At 34.8% G+C, this 21,870-nt stretch overlaps 1 protein-coding gene and 1 long non-coding RNA gene across 2 annotated transcripts in view; one reads left to right on the top strand and one right to left on the bottom strand.

Annotated features, from left to right (window-relative positions):
* Window positions 1-21,870, top strand: part of LOC111514591 (uncharacterized) — a 192,333-nt gene that overhangs the window by 12,179 nt on the left and 158,284 nt on the right. The window lies entirely within an intron of this gene.
* LOC141484934 (uncharacterized) lies at window positions 11,484-12,842 on the bottom strand. The gene is made up of 3 exons (XR_012466885.1): window positions 12,701-12,842; window positions 12,037-12,196; window positions 11,484-11,958 (listed from the first exon to the last, which is right to left on the bottom strand). It is a non-coding gene; the product is annotated as an uncharacterized lncRNA (long non-coding RNA).

Raw genomic sequence — 21,870 nt, 5'->3', positions numbered from 1 at the left:
GGTAAAAACAGAAGGTCGGATGTTATGTTTTTAAATTTGAATTGGTGCCTTGGCACCTCAATAATGGGAAACTGAGCGAATCCAACTATATTTTTATGTGGGACAACTTTTGAGGACATTAAAACCTCGAAATTTTCGAATTTTTTTCAGTTTTTCGCATATACCTCGCTAAGGAAGTCACCTACTTCACCACATTTTCTGAAAAAAACCCGTTTCCGGCTCTTTGAAGAGCGGTAACTCAGAAACAGTCACTTCAATCGGAAAAGTCATGAAATGAAAGTTGTAGAGCATTAAATTCTGCGTTCTGCGTTCTATTTTCCCTCAGAAAAGTTGATAGACTAATATCAAGTATTTCAACAAACAAAGAATCTACACTCTTTCTCAATTGTTTGAAACCTTTTCTAGGTTCATCAAGAACTGTAAACTTAATGATAATGAGAATGATTGTTCAGGCTAGCAACAATGAAATTGTTTTCAAAATGTGTAATTTGATATTAACAATTATTTACATGTTCATAAGTGGAAAAATAACCCTTTCCATTCATAATAAGTTGCAATTAGAAATGAAAAATAGTGAAAATATTTTCAATTTATATACAAAATAATATTGATATCTCAGTAATGATTGGATAACTTTATCAATTAATTTTTTTTCTACTTTTATCATGACGACTTTTTAGAGAGTTTAGTTGAGAATAATATAATTTATAACTCATGTTATTAATCAATTATAATAAACCGTTCCTATAATGATATTTGTATTTGCTAGCTTCATAGCTGAATGAACTCACTATGATTGTATAACATCCTCAATTAAACATGTTCCAGATGTTGGTGATATAGATATAAGCTCCTTCAACTGTACTTTATACATTTTTAGAACTCATTAATACAGTTTACTGTATGATTTTCACTATAAAGGGTTTTACAAAAACCGCGAGACGTGTTTCACTATACAAATCTTTTATACTGGAAATCATACAATAAACTGTATTAATAATGAGTTTTGGTATGGATTTCCATCAAGTATGGCCAGTTCTATCTGTATCTGTAGAGTAGGGAGGGTGAGTGAAAGCCCACAGCACTTAGGCCACATGTAACCCATTGTACATCCTTCCGAAGATTTGTCCTCCTAGGTCATCGTCCATCCTATCCTTCCCAGGAAGGTGGACAGGTAACTTGGAGCCATCTCCTTTATTTCGGCAGGTGTAGACCAAGACTCGCCGAACACTCGCGTAGATTTTTTCTGGTCATCGCCAGATATTTCTTCGGCGCCAGCTTCCCAGGGTCGCCCAGGTTGATCCTGGCAAGATTACATCCTTTGATTCTATCCCATCTCTTCAGGGATTGAGCATGGATGTGATATTTGGCTAATTCCGCAATTGTCGAAGTCATCAGGCCGTAGGTGACATTGAGTCCTAAAATTCTTAGGCCAGCCGCTTCCTTGGCTAGAGAGTCGGCAATGCGATTACCTCTACCCCTGTCGTGCCCTTCAACCCACCTCAGGATAATGTTATTATCTACCGAGGCTTTGGCTGAATCTTGGTGGCACTCTAGTTCTAGCTCTGAGGTAACACCTTGTCTGTTTAGGGCAGTATACTCCACATCTTGAGCCTTCTTTGGTTTTTGAGTCGTCTGTATATATGCGAATTGCATTTGTAGTATCTGACTCTGTGGTTGTAGGGTTTATCAAACACAAACCTGGGTTCAATTGCATCACTGGTTGCCTGCAGCAGAGGTTGCGCAATAAGCGCTTCTCGCCATATGCTCAGCCTCAATTGACCAATTTTTACTTCGAGGTTTACACCAGTCGTGCGCAATCGTAACATGGCCATCAACGCAACCTCCTTAACGTATAGGTCCAGAGGGGTCAGACCCGTAATTAATTCCATTGCCGCGGTTGGTGTTGTTCTCATGGCTCCTGTGATGTTTGAACAACCAGTCGCTGTATTTGATATAATTTTTGGATGGCCGTTGCTTGTAGAACTTTCGGTCCCCATGCAATGACTTCGTTCGTTAACATAGGTCTTATTATTGCAGTGTGAATCCAGGTGACCACACGGGATGGAAGACCCCATGCGCATCCCACTGTTCTCCAACATTGCTCATAAGCACCATATGCTCTTTTTGCTCTACTCTGTAGGTGAAAGTTCTATGTTAGCTTCCTGTTGAGGATAGTACAAAGGTATTTCACCTCTTCAGAGAAGTTTAGTTTGCTTTTGAAGATTTCGGGTGAAAAGGAACCATCTCAGTCTTCTTGGGATTGATCGACAGTGAGTATTCCTTACATCATGTTTCTATCAATTTGAGCCCATCCTGCGCTCTATCGTACATTGTGTTCACAAATTTGCCAGTCAGCAAGATAATCGGCCAGTTCTATTTATTCAGTACCTATACATTTTTGATACGATGTCTTTTATATGCTCTTGAAAAAAAGTTTTTTAGACTGCCAATAATTTTCACCTTGGAATATTCACCTGCTATCTGCTTGTGATAATACGAAAAAAAAACCTTCTGTATCTATCATTCCGACTGTTAAAATCTGCTTTTCTGTTAATCAACTGTCGCCCCCCGACGAACGACAACTCTCAATAGTCGAAACTTGTGCGAGCTGAGGACTAACCAGGTATTACCTTTTAACGTGTGATTCCTAAAACGGGTTGAAAGATAGGGAGCCTTGCGGTTCGAACCACCGGTTCACACAGCGGTTGACTGAGTGAGTGGAGCAAACCACCCACGTCAACCTACCAGGCTACCTTCCTACCCTACATTAGTTGATTTTTTGACAGAGTATATTACGAAATATATGATATACTAATGATGTTCAAAGTTTCACTAGTCATTTCAATCCTGAAATATATTTTCAATATCCTAAACGTCTCTAAAATAATTGGTCTTTTTTACATTCCTGAATAACGTTATATTGGATTACCAATAATTTTCATATTCAAATATTTGTTAATTTTTAGTTTGTTATAATATGTAAATGAAATATAATGTTTCGGACTAATTCTTTAGCAGAAAAGCATTTACAGAATATTTTTTTCATTATCATCTCTTGAACAACTGCTGAGGAGTAATACATCGAAACCAGTTTGTAGGTGACCCATTCGAATAATTCCAGCATGGTCCTGCTGCTGAATAAAAGAGAAACATCTGCGAGACTATCCCCTGTGAGGTATCTTGCATAAATGTCTGCCAGATATAATTCAATGTCCAGCGTGCGGATAGCCAGGAAAGTAGTTGTTTTTCAGCAGTCTTTTACCAGAACATATGGTGTTGGTACTTTGGGAGAAATAAATGTTTCGAGATTTCAATTGTGGATATTTATTCATATCTTTCCTTGATATAGTATTCAAACTCATTTTGTTAAAACAAATGACTTGCTTCCACCAGCTTCCACTGGTTGGAGCTGTTCTGCTGCTATACATGGTAGACGGTAGATAATTGCTAAATCTAACTGCTGGATGGAATAAAAACGATTCAGAAAGCACTTCAATGCTACATTCACGTCAGTGATTACTGCGTTTCAGACCTAGACGTAACAACGAATCTGATTTGTACTGCATCTATCTATCAATGTGTCCATGAAGGTTATTTCTTAAATCGTATGAAGAGCTTTTGATAGAGGGAAACGGTGAAATAAATCAAAAGTAATCCCAAAGAAAAATTTCAAATGGAGTATTCAGTACCAAAGGGAATGAAATCACTACCATATCAAAAACAAAGTAATACAAAATTTGATTGACCATGTTACGAATTTTCATCTCAGCAAAAAATTACAAAAAAAAACTCAATCGCAAGATACGTTTTCCTTCAAAAATCAGATTGATTCACTTATGTATTTGACAGTAAGTTACCGTCCTGATATTGCTTAAGATGTGAGTTTCCTATAGAAATTTATTATGATGAAAATTACTGCAACGCTGCAAAAAAGGTTATCATATATCCCAATGGGTCTAGATGCTTCTGATCGGTGGCCAAAGATGTTAATCAAGCGGTTGGTTCAATTGCAACAACAGCCATATAAAAAGCAAATCTACTAGATGAACAATTTGCGTTCCACTCCACAGTCGATTTTCTGGAAAAGGCACCACTCAATATTCCCACATTGGAATTCACAATGTCGGAAATCACTTTTCGACAGTGTCTAGTTAGGCGAATTTTGAAACAGCTCAATATCAACAAGGCGTCTGACCCTGATGAAGTGCCAATCATCGTACTTGAAAAGTGCGTAAATGAACTCGCACCAGTATTTTGTAGATTTTTCAACATGTTTTACAAGAAACGGGTTTCTCATTCTTGTTGGAAGTTTGCTCCAGTTCAGCCTATTCCCAAAAAGGATAAGAAAAATCTTCCAAATAACTATAGACCAGTCGCTTTGCTATCAGTGATATCAAAAATCATAGAGAAAGTCGTAAACCATCATATCCTCAAATATATGGAAGGCTTCAACATCTTGAGCGATCATCAATATGGCTTTCGGAAATAAAGATCAACAGACGACCTTCTATCGTCACCCATAATTGGAATAACGCAATCGAGAAACATGGAGGATCAAGAGCTGTTGCGATTGATATTTCTAAAGCCTTCGACCGTGTATGGCATGAGGGTTTGCTGGCCAAACTTCGATGCTATGGCTTGTCGGATCATTTCTGTGTATGGCTCTTCAGCTTCCTGAAAGAACGATACCTGCAAGTGGCCGTCGACAGATATCTCTCGAATATTTTCACCATCAACGCTGGTGTTCACCAGGGATCCATATTGTCGCCAATCCTCTTTTTATTGTATATCAAAGACCTATTGGAAAAAAAAACAAAAATCCATTATTTGCTGACGACAGCACACTTGTCATGTCATTCCATTTGGACTCCAGGACATCGGCTATGGAGGCACATCTTCACCGACAGCAGAAGGTTGCATGTCTCAGTGAGGATCTAGAAGTGATTTCGAATTGGGGTGAAAGTAACCAGGTTCAATTCAATGCCAAGAAGTTAAATGTCTCCGAACCGGATATAATAATGTCAGGTCAGACAATCCCGCTTTCTGCTTTGATAAGTTTGTTGGGGGTTAAATGGACACCAATATGTCTTGGCACAATCAAGTCACTGGAAATGCAAAGGCTGCTTCTCAAAAGCTTGGAACCCTGCTTCGAGAGAGGATGTCATTTTAATTTTGTAGTATTTGTATAATTTGTTGTTGTGTCTTGGGGACAATATAAAAAGAGTAATAAATTAGACCACATCCTTAGTATAGTATAGCACATAGTATAGCACTAGTACACACGGGTTTCAAGCTAAAAAATAGTACGTCGGCCAGGCAAGTTCAAATGATCACTTCAGGATTTTCACTAAGCTTAAATAATGTACCTAATTGAAGTTTTCGTGTGAGTTGGAATTCTAGCTTATAACACACAAGTTGATAACGAGATAATTCAGCTATCAAAGACGTGATTCATTGTTGAATTTCAATATTATCTTTCTATAATTTTTCTTCTCTGAGTAGATAAATGTCTCCGAATCGAATATAATAATGTCAGGTCAGACAATTCCATTTTCTGCTTCGATAAGTATGTTTGGGGTTAAAATGGACACCAATATGTCTTGGCACAATCAAGTAGCTGCAATTGCAAATGCTGCTTCTCAAAAGCTTGAAACACTGTTCCGAACCAGAAAACTGTACACAACTTATCAACTTTCGATACTGTATGAAGCTCTGCCCCCAAACATACCCTGCTGTTGCTGGATTCTATCCAGAAAAGAGCCATCCGCCTGATTGGAGAGGCGAACATCACTTGCAACCTTGATAGTCTGGAATATCGAAAAAAGGTTGGAGATTTGTCTCTCTTCTTCTTCTTCAACTTTCACGAGAAGTGTTCAAGTGACTTGGCACCAAGAGCGGTACATATCAGATATACACGACGGATTGTGGCTACTTATCGTTTTTAGGTTCAACTCAGTACACCTGAAACGTCACTGTTCAAGAACTCTTCCATTTGGAGAACGGAGTTTATGACAAGGTTTAATCTCCAGGGGTTCTAATCCAATATGAATCGCTACTTTCGCACAGGCACCGCTCTTAGGGCGTCTTTTCCTGTAGTGTTTGTATTTTGTCCCTAAAAAGAATCCCGATCATTAGTTTGCGAACATTTCTCATTTTTTGAGCAGTAAATATTTTCACATTGAATATTACGGCAGTCCAGTCTAATCTGCGGATTCTCCTGCGAGTTAACAGATATAAAATTTAAAAACGGGAGTTTTATTTCTTTGAGCCGGTGGAAATATGCTTCCGAAACATTAAGAAATCAAATGTAATTCGACTTATCCGATGGAGAGGATATTCCATCTGAAAGCATTTCAGACAACAAAGCAAATATACACAATTCATGTTTATCGCGGAACAGATTTGAGAACATTTCATTTCTCTAAGAGCTGATAGAGTTTTTTCACATCTGAAGCTTTCCGCCACTCCGTTTCCTTGATAAAAATTTATTTCACACTCTTCTTAGTCTTTGTTGTTCAGTAAGATCTACGGATTAAAAGACATTCACATCGTAGGATGAGTTATGGTTATAATTATTAAGATGGGAATTTTTACGAGCTATTCGAGGAAAATGGCGGTGTTTTTGTTTGCTTTGCGTTTGATTAATTTCCGCGTTTCGAGGGTGAAAAACGAGTCGGATATTTGGAATAATTGAAGATGGAGATGTATTCACATATTTTAGGCAGACATCCGAAATGTCATTATCTGTTATTTGATGAAGAATCTTATACTATAGACGAGTTCATTGCAGACGATTCTGAATCTTTACAGTTTGTCATAAAAATATTGCATTTCAGGTCATTATTTTTTATCATGTGAATGAATAATGATCATTATTCACACTATTGACAAAGTGTATTTCGATGAACAAAACGAAACATTATAATAGATAGAACTCTTACGAGATTTAGAAGGGCAAAGTTACAGCATCACTGGGATTATTACAAACAGTTGAGGAATTTAACCAATCGCACTGTTAAGCTGGAGACAAGAGCATATCCCAATCATAGGCTTACAAGAAGTAAGCAGATATGGAAAGATGTATCCTATTTGAATATTCACCATGAAAGAAATCTGAAATCCATTCCAGACCACTTATTGAACGTTGAAGATATAAAAAAAAATTGGAAGTATATCCATCTGCAACTCTTCCCCTGCAATTATGAATTTTTTTCCGGGTAATAACATAAACAATTCCAACGTATCCAACAAAGCTACTGATGAGGATGACATCTATAAGTTTTTTCTGACAATGAAGTCGAATGCCGTAGGACCTAATGAGATAAGCATAAAAATTTTGCTGTACTGCTGCTTCACAATCCTTCCACAAATCACTCACTTATTTAATCACTGCATATCCACTAAATCCTATCCATCCATCTGGAAGCAAGCACATGTTCTTTCGTTGGCCAAAAATTCTAATCCCGAAAGTTTAGGCGATCTTCGGCCAATTAGCATCTTATGTGCGCTATCAAAAGTTTTTGAAGAAATATTGAACTTGCAGATACGTGATTATCTGAATGACTTCGATATAATACCTGAGTGTCATTCAGGGTTCAGACCTTACCACAGTTGTACGACTGTCCTTCTGAAAGTTGTGGATGATATGGACAGATCTATTGATAGTAACATACTCTGTCTTCTGATATTACTGGACTATTCTGAGACGTTCGATCGCATACACCATCTGATGCAATACAAATTGAAAACGGTGTTCCTCAAGTTTCAATATTGGGCCCTCTCTTGTTCGTTTTATACACATCCTAATTTCACAGGTCACTGCAATTTGCAACCAAGCATTGTTACGCTGACGATACTGTACATGGAATTCGACGAGAATTCTATTAACGAGGCCCTATGACAAATTAATGCCGATCTCGATATGTTATTATTCTTGTCAACTAAATATTGCCTATCTGTTAATACATCTAAATCTAATGTCATGCTCTTTGGTAGAGAGCGCGGGAAGTCGTTGTTCTGGTCTCATAAATATTCTTAAAAATGGAACAGAACTTCCTTTGAAAGGAGGGCCTATATCTTGAGGGCCTATATCTTAACAACAGTCTTCGTTTTGAAACACACATTTCACAAATTCTGAAAAGGGTTTATGCAAATTTGAAAATGATTAATTCCAACAGAGCATTTCTGAATAAAAAAAGGAAAATTATACTCTGCGATGCTTTACTTCTTTCACATGCCAACTGCGCAGACGTGGTGTATGGTCCGGGAACGAGGAAACGAGAACACATTTCTCATCTGTTCGGAGATGTGGGTTGGTTGAATATGGAATCCACACTAACATTTCATTTTGTAACATTTTTTCAAAAATTCCTCAAAAGAAAAAATCCTCTTATCTTTTCAAAAAAATATCCTTTAGAACTGATGTACACCATCTCAACTTGAGATTCAGGACACATTTAACAATACCACGTCATGAAACCTCTCTTCCCTAACTAGATTGTTGGCAGATGAAGGCATTAAGGATAATTATTTTGATAATATATATTGATAGGCCATAATAATGGTTTCAACGCAGATACAATCCAAAAGTTAGTTAGAAAACAAAGCCGTAAATTCACTTACAGATTTATATACCCCCAGATCAAACAATCGGAAATCAAGAAATGCGTGACATATTTTGGTAAAAGAAGAGAGATAATTGCGGGTTTCCTCAGGAAAAACAATGTGGAAGTGTCATTTAGACCGCATGCCAGGTTATCTGATTCACTTTTCAATGTCAAAAATGAAGTGGACAAGTTGGAATATCAGAATATCAAAAATATCAGAGTCCATGGAGCCGACCTGAAATATAGAGGTGAAATCAAAATGAAAAGATCCTTGTAGGATGGAACTGCAGTAACAAATACAAGTAAAAAGAAAACAGAGAGTTTTATTTATTATTTTTTTTTGATGATCTTGTACTACGTGGTACCGGCTACATCCATGATTTTATTGAAATAAAAATGGACGAAATCATCTGGAGGAACAATTCGTTCAGGCAAGTCTCAACTCCCTACACTGTAGGTTAATGGACTGACCAGCGGCGGCTCGTCAGAGGAGGCAAGGCTGAAATTTGAGGCTATTCATCGCAATGAATTAAAAGATATTGACAAATAATTATGATTATTTTTTTCTAAAAATGCTTGGGTATCATTATTTTACCAATTTTTAATGAAAAATGTATTCCATTTATTTAAATTTTACATAAATACATAACATGCCCGAAAAAACACTATCACTCACTACGTGGTACGTACCACACTGTATCCTGCATCAACAAACCTCAAACGCACCGCAATAGAATGAATAACGAAGAAACCATCAACCCGAAATAATAAATGCCAAATTACTCAAATTACTCAAAACAACGGTTAAACAATTTAACAGGAATTTTGATGAATTTTAGAAATAACGATACATTTTTTGATAATATTTTCGAATCAATTGATTTAACTCTAGAACCACCGCGCCGGCGCCGAAAAAAAGGAAAACCAATTTAGACTTACCCGATTTGAGACAAAATTATGAAACAGATGTTTCAAAATTGCAAGTCTCTTTTAGATTTATTGAATTTTATGTTTAAAAATGATTTGAGAGATTGCATGCCTGAGTTATATAAACTTATATGTATAATTGTGACAATTCCCATAACATCAGCGTCAGTTGATAGAAATTTTTCAGCATCGAAAAGAATTTAATCCTTTAGCAGAATCTCGATTACTCGAAATAGATTACGTAATATCTATATCTCTTCTTTCAATTGAAATAAAGTATATAAAATAAGTGACAGGCAACCCCCGATTTTATAACGAAGTAATTGACTACTTTGCCAATTTTAAAAATAGAAGGATTTCTCTCATATTTAAAGCAGAGTAGGTAATTCAGAAAGTCTGTTTATATTATATACAGACTTTATATATATATATATATATATATAATATATATATATATATATATATATATATATATATATATATATATGTTTTAATTTTAATTTTGTAATTTGTTTTTTTGAGTTTTTGTTCGTCTTGGTGAAGAACGAATGTTATGTTTACTTTTAGTTTCTTTTTTTATTTTTTTCCTTACTATCCAAACTTACAAAATACACCTTTCAAAATGCGGGACCCTCGCAGACTATATTGAACTTGAATGACCGCCGATTAAAAGTAGTTTGCGGGTGCCTTGTGAATTCACTTGAACAAACCAGATTTAACCTTCCTTCCTACCCCATCCTTCCTTTCCTTTCCTGGCAAGACACGACTCTCACCTCCCCGTTGGTTCATGCTGGGCAATAAAATTCACTTTCAGACCTGTTTTTATAAGCATAATTAAGTACTTGTGCTTATAAAATGTTTGTAGCAATTTTTAACAAAACTGTTAAATTACTGTTACTGGGACTGAAACATATCAGAAAACAGCTACTCCCCTGGCTAACACTTTTAAATGATTTCATTTATAGCCAATTATTATTATTAATAATTATTTTTGAAGCTTCTACGCAACACGTGTTTCACTGAACAGTTGAAAATAGATTCGTCAGGCGTGTTCATACAATTCAGTGAAATCCTCACAATGAAGTGTTACTTGAATACGTGATGGATATTTATCAAGTACTCACCAATTCTATAACGAATTGTTGAATTCGAAACAAGTGAATGTATCTGTCAAAGTAAGAAGATTACTGGTATGGACATCAGTGGGGAGTGATTCTATTCATACAGAAAACAATAATTCAATTACGAAAGTTTGATGGGCGGAGTCTTGAATACAGAAAGTTAGGGTAGTGTTTCCTAACATATCATTTTGCGAAGAATCACCGCTTCGGGAGTGATTCATAGTATTTCAATAAATTGATGAATGTAGCCGGTACTACGTGGTAGAAGATCATCAAGAAAAATTATAAATGAAACTTTCTGTTCCATCCTACAAGGACAGTCTGTATTCATTTTGATTTCACCTTTATATTTTAGGACGGCTCTATTGACTCCGATATGTTTGTGCTAACGCATGATAATACCCGATCACATTCAACATAAACATTAAATCAGCTGAAGAAAAGAGAATTGAAACTTTCTATGTTTTTACCACTTTCATTCGTAACTAACGTTACTGCAGTTTCGTCCTAGAAGGACATTTTCAAACTTATAAACTAAACTAAAAATGATCGATTACATTAGCCCTTATCCCAGATAGCAAAAAATATTTTTTAAATATTTAAAAAAAATATTGGGTAAATATTTGTAGCGACAGATTTTTAAATATTAAACAAATATTATTTGTAAATAATTATTAAATATATATATATATATATATATATATATATATATATATATATATATATATATATATATAAATATTTCCTATGAATATTTGTTGTTCAATATTCCTTATAAATATTATAATACTGTGAAAAAATACAAAATTTGAGTAATTTGAAAAAAAATGTAATTCTCAAAAGGTAGGTATCTACATGTTTGTTAATTAAATTTCTTCTTCGGTACGCTGCAAAACCATTTCATTAAAAAATTAAACACTGATAATAATATATTTTATTAGTACACAGTATTAAAGATTTTCATGCATGTTCTTGATGTAAATTATGATAAGCTGTTAGTCTTATTTCAATGTATAATAACTATATCATCAACTGATGATATCATGAGTAGTTTATTCATAGTTATTTATGAGAAGAACAAAAAAGATTCAAATATATTTTCGTTAAAAGAGGTCTGACTTAACACAAGCCTGCATAGAACCACTAAAATATTTGATAAAAAAATAACAACAGGCACTATACCTACCTGCCTAATGCATTCTGTTTATTTAATAATCTCGATTTCGCAGTAGCTAAAAACAAGGAGAAAGATTTTTTAATTGATTCGTCAGTCACATTATTATGCCTTTTTCTAACTGCAGCTTAAAAAGAAGAAAAAAGCAATTATTTTCATATCAAATATTCATTCTTTTTGTTAAAACTGAACAAATCATACTCACAGACAACAGCTTCATAAATCTTCATAGAGCAAAAAGATATTTTTTAATTTTTGCCTTGTCCACTGTAGAATATAGCTAAATTTTTGGCAAATATCTTTTGCATTGCCATATATATACTTTTGTGTGAGTTGTTTCCTCCAGCAAAATATAGAAAAATCATCTGCAAATAAAACCATAATATTTTACCATATGAAGAGGTCAAAGGAAGAATGTACTTTGTCTAGTCTTACCACATTACAAATAAGAGACAAAGTACACTTTTTCCTTGCCTAATTAGCACTTCAACAATACAAACATTTTTGGTACAAATAAAATTAGTTTTTGAGGTAATGATTATCGGCAACTTTAAAAATTTGTTCTCATTACAAAATAATGTTCAAATTGAAATAACTCAAAAAATTATCTAAAATGGACAAAGTACATTTTTCCCCTGACCTCTCTTCATATGTTATAATTTTTTGTTGATTGCAGAGAACCATAATCAATTAACTTATCAACTTAACTGGAATTATATCCGATTCATATTGTTGTTGTTGACCACTAGTCGCCGAACTTTCAGATTCTAAATTTAAAATATTCAAAGAATGACGTAGTTGTTCTTTTTTTTAAAACGGTATTTTTTACAGTATAAAGAATTGCGTTGCTTATCCATAATAATACTTACACCATATAGTTCAAATTAAAACAACAAACAACTCTAACAAAGTATATCTACACAAAACGCGTTTTGCACGTTGTCTCCAAAACTCTAACCTAAAAAGTCGGACAAAAGACAAAACAAAATAAAGCTGTTCGTCCCGCACACGTTCACGTTCTACACCTCAATGCATGCAAGAGCAGAACTTGGTAGAACTCCGCTGTGTTAATGAATTTCAATTTAAATTATGAAAATACAAAAAATAAGCATTAGAAATACTTAATTTTCGTTGGAATAACTGAATAAACGCAGGTTGTGATTTAAACTCCCAAAATATAAAGAAAACAAGATTAAATAAAATTTATAACTTGTATTTTACTTGGGCAGAAATATTTTTCAAAAACGAAAAATAAACTGTCTTAAGTAGGTACCTATAACATCTTGGTTCAAATTGAAACTTGTGTTATATATTATTTATTTTTGTCGAAATATCTATGAAATATTTTTATAATATAAGCTCTCGAATATTTTCTATGCGTTAGAAATCGAATATTTGTTCTATATATTTAATAAAATATTACTTTTTGAATATATTGGAAATATTTATTGAATATTTGAAATGAAATATTGTAAAATAAATATTTAAAAAATATTTGTTTTAGATAACAAATATTTGTAAAAGATATAAATATTTATTTCATGCAAAGAAAATATTTACCAAATATTTGGTGCTATCGGGGATGTAACACAACTGTAGGTAATAACAGAGGTACTTAGCTCAATTGAGTACCTGAAATTTAACGATGAGATTGGAACCTTTGGTGTGGAAGTTGAATAACTTTTTTCGAGATCAATTGCCCTAACACCAAACTGATATTTTTGCACTCGACGCGCGTTTCGCCAACAAAGTTAGCATCCTCAGGAGAGGAGGAGAAATATCAGTTTCGTGTTACCTGAAATTTTATTACTTGTGAATACAATGATTACAATGTGGATACGCTAATTTGAGAACCGGTAAGTAAACTAGATTGATTTGATCATTTAACAGGTTGCACCCGTATGGCTTAATGCACCTCAATGGTAGCAAAATCCATTATCATATAGAGAGAGAGAGAGAGAGATAGAGAGGTCACACCCGCAATGTTCATGCTTTTGAATTTCCAAGGAGTCCAATTAAGTAATTGAGTTTGCAAATCTTCCTTGCATAGTGCAAAATTTCCGTATCGTTTAGATTCAGGAACTTGTGGTTGCATGTCAAAGAATGGTTTGAAAACGTCGAATCATTTTCACCTAGTCTGAAGGACTTTCCGTATTCAGCATACAAATGAAAGTGGTAAAGAACATAAAAAGTTTCAATTCTCTTCTCTTCATTATGATTTCCTACCACGTAGTAACGGCTATATCCAATAATTCAGTGAATCAGCTGTTTGATGTCAAGATGGGTCACCTTGAGTGTCTAGCAAATAATTATGATGCAAATAAATTCATCAGAACAAGTATGCGGCATAAAGAAAAGAAATTTACGAGCACAATATTCGGCTACCTACCCAAATTAGGACTTTTTGGAAAAAAATAATGCAAATGAAATCAAATTCCACAAAGATTCTTGAAAGATTTTCTACGCAGAATGCAGGATATCATTAGAGACAGGAAGGCCAGTATCAATGAAGTCGTTTTGAGTTGCTTTGTGGTCATATTCAAAAGTAACTGATGTTGCATTTGAAAATTGATGGTTTGATTTTTTTTTCAGCTATACTGACGTCTGATTAAACTAAATAGTTCATTCAAATATAATACGAATGGGTCAGTTCCTTTATTCAAACAGAGTGAAACATATGGAGTTCGGTATAAAATCAATGTTCGTTCATTGCCTCTATTTTTCCTGAGGATATTGAGACTGAGCAGTTGTATATCGCACAAAAAACAAAATGATTATAATTATGAACAAATGAACTTCGATGATCATGATCAACGTTTGGCTGTTATTGACTTTTATAGCTTTATCTAAATTATTGTCCTATATGTCTTCATTGCTACTGGTGACAGCCATTTTGTCATCAACTTGTCGAATCTTCTTCTTTTCAGAAAGAATAAAAAATCTACTGGAATAGATGAAATTCCAGTTTACCTAATGAAAAAGTGTGCTACAGAAATTCCACCATATTTGACGTATATTTTGAATGAATCAGTTGAACTGGGTCAATTTCCAAGTCGGCTGAAAATATCCTTAGTATCACCTATCTACAAAAAAAATGACAGACATTTCTTACTCAATTATAGGCCTGTTGCATTATTGAGTATTTTGTCAAAGGTATTGGAGAAAGGGATGGCACATAGGCTGAACCAATAAATAAAAAAGTTCAATATACTTAGCCCAAACCAACATGGTTTCAGAGAAGGATATTCTACTGAAACTGCAACTAGATATTTGATTCAGCTGATACAGGATAAGATGGAGGCGGATGAGTTAGTCATTGGATCATTTTTCGACTCATCCCGAGCCTTCGATACTTTTAATTTCAATTTTATCTTGACAAAAATGTATGCACTCGGTATACGTGTAAAAATTGAGGACTGATTCCGTTCATTCCTAGAACGGAGGAAACTGATAGTCAGAGTGAATGATAAAACATTTGATGAATTCTCAGTAAACTCAGGAGTTTCTCAGGCTAGCGTCCTGGGTCCACTGATTTTTTTGTCATTTATAAATGACCTTCACAAACATGTGAAAGATGGAAAGATTCACTTGTTCGCAGATGATTCCTCAATTTTGATATCTGGCCCTAACAGAGATGAACTAATAGCAAAAACAAAAAACGTATTGAATCAATTCGACCATTGGTATGAAGAACATTTTGTTGCTATTCAATTCCACATATCGAGCCATCAGTGAAAACCTTTATATAAACAGTTCATCAATCATATTTTAAAGTAGCTGCAAGTTTTTGGGTCCAATCGTCGATGAAAACCTCAAATGGGACAAATGCATAGAGTCACTATGTTCCACCTTGAATAAGCATTACTTTGCGTTGAAAAATTTAAAGAGCTGTTTAAATGAAGAAGGTCTCATGAGCGTTTACTATGCATTCATTGGTATATTCTTCCAATAATCATAATATTATAGTTTATGATCCCGTTACTGGTAGCAGCAGAGTATTCATAGCACAGAAAAGAATCATACGATTGATATTCCACCTGGGTTTTTGAGAATCTTGCAGAGATGCTCTCAAAGAAAAGAGAATATTGACATTCACTAGTATCTATTTGTATACATTATTGATATTTGCCTACATTCATAAAAACCATTTTATCCAAAATGAGGATGTCCACCACAACCCAACCCGTCAAAGAAACCAATACAGATTGGAAATTGTCAACTACTCGACCTATAAAAATCCCCAAAATATGCTGCGGCAAACTTATTCAACATGCTACATAATGACTTGAAGAATGCCAAACTTGTTCAGATTCAAAACAAAATTGAAATGTTATCTGTTATCTAGGGCATTTTATAGTATTTCTAAATCCATTTCGGACTGTCAATGAACAGTGTACCACCTACTTTTAGTGTTGCTTGGTTTGAAGATGTTTTCAAAGTGTTTTATTGTTTTATTATTTTATTATTTTAACATTGTTCTGTTTTGACTTATTAATCCAATGTAAATTGGTGTATGATCAATAAATGTCTATCTATCTATCTATTTCCCAATTCATTATCTTCACTTAGAAAGATGGTGATGAAAGTTTCGAATGGATATAAAGTCAATTCTACAATTTTTGGCTTAATTTTGGTTATCCATGAATTGATTGCCTCCTGGTATCCACAACCTTACATTCGCAGACATGGCGAATGTTTCATCGTTGCATTATTTGCAGCTTCATACTTTTCTAGAATATTCCAATCGAACTATTTTTTGTATGGTTGGGGTGTATAAAGCAAGATCCATCGACCTCTTATTATTCAATAACTATGTCATAATTTGAATTTTATCTTTTTTATAAAATCTCCATGTGCGAATTCATGTATTGTAACATGCCTTGATCTTATTGAAAAAGGGTTGTTACATTCTTCAAACTGGAATTTGAATGCCGGAGCTCATCGGAAAGGAATGCTGGGTAAAATAATTTTCAACTGAGAATTGTATACATATTCCCTTCGACAATGTAGACGGATTTGAAGGTGATCATAACAAGGTTGTGTCCCAAGGTTGTGTGTGTATACTTTTGGTTTACAGTGGTAAGGTAGGTAACCTTAGTTGGTCGCAAACGTATGAATTGATCACGGTTTTCCTTTCAGCATCCAAATTGTACCTATCATTGGCTGTGACAGATTCAGTTTGGTTCCTGGGTTCTATGTCTGGTTTGAATATATGAGGAAATATCTTACTTTTCATGGAGTGTGGGAGCAGCCAAGGTTCTTTGTAACCGGATCAGCCAAACAGTAGCACTAATTCCCAAAGATATATTGCTTCTGGATTGGTATAAACGGCACCCTTTCAACAATGTTGACATAACAGGATGATTTTTGTTGTACACTGTCGGAGGCAGAATAAGGAAATAAAAAAATGTGGAGGGAGAATTCGGTCAAATTGGCATGTTCTTCCGTTTATACTCTATAAGATGATGGATGGCCTTATAATATTAGATCGTGAAAACCGAGGTATATTACTAATATCCCCAAGACAGTGTGTATGTTATACCTTCAGATAACAATTAATAATATTTACTCGTATTTTCAATTTTGGTTACTAAAATCTACAAATGTGTTGAGCTGAAACACCAAAACTTCTCCTGATAAGAATAAAAAGTAAACCTTTTTTCCCTTGAAGATTAGGATTTTTGTTCTAAAGTCGAACTTATCTGATTACCCTAAAGAACATGGAATTTAACAACAAGAATTGATCAACTAAAGGAATGAATAATTATAAAAGGTGGTTGCTATGAATTTATTGTACAGAGTAATTGTATCTATTTCCAGTATTGAATGCAATTCATTCATTCATATTTTGTGAAACATTATTTTGAATATACTGAAATATTAAACGTGTGTTGGTATTTTATTTTGAAATTGTAATAACTGACATTGCGATAGTAACGTAAAATATTATTTCATTCATAAAGATTGAGGTCGGCCACCCGGTTTTTCGGTATCGATACTTTTACAACAGATTAAGCGTCGAATTAAATTTATGACTGTTGAACTTTGGCGGCATCATGGAGGAGTATATGTTACGTTCAGGCTAGACTGAATAAACGTATCCTGTTGATGAGTTATAACATTGGGAACGCGAAAATGTAAGCTAGGAGTTTTTGTAATTAGCTTCGTTGACACGAAGTCCGACCAGTTGAATAAGCGGGTCCGAAAATTTATTTGAAATGAAAACTGACCAATTACTTCGATGAAAAAAAGAAATAGGTCTTGGGAAGGAAGAATTATAGAAAAATTCGGAAATATTAAATAGATTAGATGACCAATAGGGGGACGGTACAAGGAAGAAGTGTTAGAGACAGTTCTGCGAATTGGAATACTAATTGAGGACTTTCTTTTTGGCGATCGAGAGTGGCGATCGGGAGTTGCGATCGAGAGTTGCGATCGAGACAGTTCTGCGGTTCGAAACAAGAAGTTGATTGGGATAAGGGAGTCGATCTGATCGGGCGATTCGGTGGTATGTAGTCTGGCGTTCTCAGAGGAAATGAATTATGGTGAAGTTACGGTAAATTGCGGTTCATGTGTTAACTCTTGTGTTTCGTTTGTTGGCACTTAGAACGGATTGATATTTCACACGGATACCATACCAGAGAGGGAGACCAGAACCTAGTGTAGTATCGTGAGTCAATTTGGATTTTTTTCTAACCCTATGTTGGTTCAGAGACAAAGGATGTCATTTTAATTTTGTAGTTTTTGTCTAATTTGTTGTTGTGTCTTGGGGACAATATAAGAAGAGTAATGAATTAGACCACATCCCTTTTCATATGCGTAAATAGTATAGCATTAGTACACACGGGTTTCAAGCTGAAAATAGTACGTCGACCAGACAAGGTCGAATGATCACTTCAGGATTTCCACTAAGCTTGAATAATGTACCTAATTGAGGTTTTCGTGTGAGTTGGAATTCTAGCTTATAACACACAAGTTGATAACGAGATAATTCAGCTATTATAGACATGATTCATTGTTGACTTTTTATAATATCTTTCGATAATTTTTTTTTCTTCAAGGAGATAAATGTCTCCGAATCGGATATAATAATGTCAGGTCAGACAATTCCATTTTCTGCTTCGATAAGTTTGATTGGGGTTAAAATGGACACTAATATGTCTTGGCACAATCAAGTAGCTGCAATTGCAAATGCTGCTTCGAAAAAGCTTGAAACACTGTTCCGAACCAGAAAACTGATGCTTTATATAGCTCAGTTCAGACATTCTTTGGAAAATTGTTTTTATGTATAGAGCTATGCCCAAAAATATACCCAGTTGCTGGATTCCATTCAGAAAAGAGACATCCGCCTGATTGGCTATCAAACATAACGTGCAATTTTAATAGCCTGGGACATCGAAAAAAGGTTGAAGATTTGTCTCTCTTCCATAGATACATTCATTGAAAATCTTCAGGTGACTTAGCACATTTGATTCCTCCAAGAGCGGTACATATCAGAAATACGCGACGGACTGTGACTGCTCATCGTTTTGAGGTTCAACTCAGTAAACTTCGAGTTTCACTGTTTAAGAACTCTTCCATCTGGAGAATGCAATCATGTGGAATGAACTTTCTGAGAACGTTTTTTTAAATGGATTCAATCACCATCGAGTAAAGTTCAATGCAAATCGCTACTTTCGCACAGGTACCGCTCTGAGAGCGCCTTGGGGATTTTTCTGTAGTGCTTGTGTTTTTTCTTTTTCACTCTCATGTTATATTTTTCCACGGTTATTTGTTTGGGTCTATAAACATACACGTTTATTTTTTATATCTGTGTTATAATATGAGCATGTTCTGAAGCGTCGTTTTGTTTTTAATGGATCATTAATCAGGACCACTTCAGGATAGTTGAAAGGCCTTCAACAGAAATTAGCAGCCTCCTGCCTCGTTCAGGAGTAGAACGTGGCAGGAAAAACAATCTCACAAAGGCACACGGTGTAGTTAGGTTTCAAAAAGATCGGCTTTCGTACGATCGGCACGAACCCTACAGCTTTTTTGGACCTCCCATGATATTCAAAATTTGATGTTGAGAAATCCGCATCTGGTGACAGCCGCTGCCAAAATTAATTTCAAAAACATAAATGAACCAGAAATGAACATTTATTACACTGAAGACCACATATCGGTTTTATTACAAAATGATACATAGAACCGTAACAGTATCCCAGCTAATAGTATATAAAATAGGCAAGATATATCGACTCGTCCAATGATTACGAATCTTTTCGTCACCAATATTTTGTGATATTTCCTCAAGTAATGTAACTTCAAATTGTTCATTATTTTCTACATGCAACACATTATTTTCCGTCCAGTTGAGAGAAACAATTTTCACTTCACATTCATCAATGATTGATGATCTAGTCCGGCATATTTTTCATCATGATAGCTTTTGATATTTCATCGGGCTGACAATCAAAAATCGGAATAAAAAGGGGGCGATTAACGCGTCAAAAAATTGAATCGGCGCGATCAAACTGGCGTCCGCCGACCTGAATTCGACAGGAAAAGCATTTATCAGAGTGCCAGAGGAACGAATGAAATACAATATGAAGGTAATGAACAAAAAGGAATATGCCGCGTTATTATGTCACTTGTATAAAACACTCATGCATGTGACAGGGCTTGCTGGGTGTTGTGTAGTCAAAGTTGAAAAGTGAATATCTTGTGTTCAGAATGCAGGGGGACTGTTTCGAACATCTCATTTTTCTTTTTGTCATTTCGACGTCATTGAAAAACTGCCAGTTTTGTATAAAAATTTCGGTACACTGGCAATTCATCTCAGTCTGAAGGTGAAGTTGATGATTTTTTATATCCGTAATAAACTTAGGATGAGTAACTGATTATAATGCAATATAAGGAGAAATATATGGGAGTTATTACATACCGAAGGCAAATGTGAAGAGCTAACTTGATAGCTAATTGAAATTCTCGACAATTTATAAATTGATGGTTGTAGCCGTTACTACGTGGTAGGAGATCTTCATAGAAATAAAACTTTCTATCTGAAGAAAGGTTGGTTGGGTAAAAGGATCAATTTTTTCTTAAAAAAACAATCGTTTGATTTTTTCTTTCTTTGAGAAAAATGTTTGAGAAAAAATTAATCGTGTTACCAACCAACTTTTTTTCAAAAAATGTATAGGATCATTGAACACCGTTCATGAAAAATGAAACTTTCTATGTTTTTCAACCGCTTTCATTTGTTACTGACGTTACTGCAGTTTTGTCATGTGAGGATATTTTCAATAAACTGGAAATTGTTTATTCGTGTCATCTTGGTTTGAACAGGTTGGAGCCTGGCTCCCTTACCCTTTCGACTGATGTTCGTGAGAGAGACAAACGGGTCAAGACTGATTTACGGGATGGGCCTTCTACATCGAGAGGGATCGTCTACAGCATAATCCATAGCTTTCCTAACTAATGGATTATCGTTTTACGAAATGATATTTCGTAAAACTCAACAAAATCCTGATCGAATATAGTCTTTGATGTATCTCTGTCTCGATTTTCACTATAGGAAACCCTGAAAATATCTTTCAAAAGACATGCATTGCCACCAACAATAATAAAAGCTTTTATCTCATCGGCAATGTTTCGCCGGAAAAAATATTAGAGGTATGATATTTATCTGATCTTTGGCCTCGCGAACCTATACTAGTGTATGTTACGCAGCAATTTGTATCACACAGAGCATTTATTACTATATTTGAAGTTCCATTATAGTTAATATATTCACTTCCACATTATATGTTTTCTATTAATAGCTTCAACACAGTGTCAAGAATTCAATCTGTCGTTGGAAAAATTCACCCACAAAATCATTGAGATATGTCTACCCTCTATATTCCTTGAGGGCACCGCTAACGAGCCATCAAAATAGGGATATTCGACAAAGAACGCGGAAACACCGACAAAGAATGCGAAAATACCGCCAAAAGAACCGCTCGATGTTTTTTCTGATATTACGTTTAAGATAATACTAATAGGCGTCAGACTGGGT

Source organism: Leptinotarsa decemlineata, unplaced genomic scaffold (genome assembly GCF_025532065.1).
Source record: "Leptinotarsa decemlineata unplaced genomic scaffold, Ldec_3_MD MMD2_tig00026299_RagTag_RagTag, whole genome shotgun sequence".
Classification (NCBI taxonomy): domain Eukaryota; kingdom Metazoa; phylum Arthropoda; class Insecta; order Coleoptera; family Chrysomelidae; genus Leptinotarsa; species Leptinotarsa decemlineata.
This window is presented reverse-complemented; position numbering and strand designations above follow the sequence as displayed.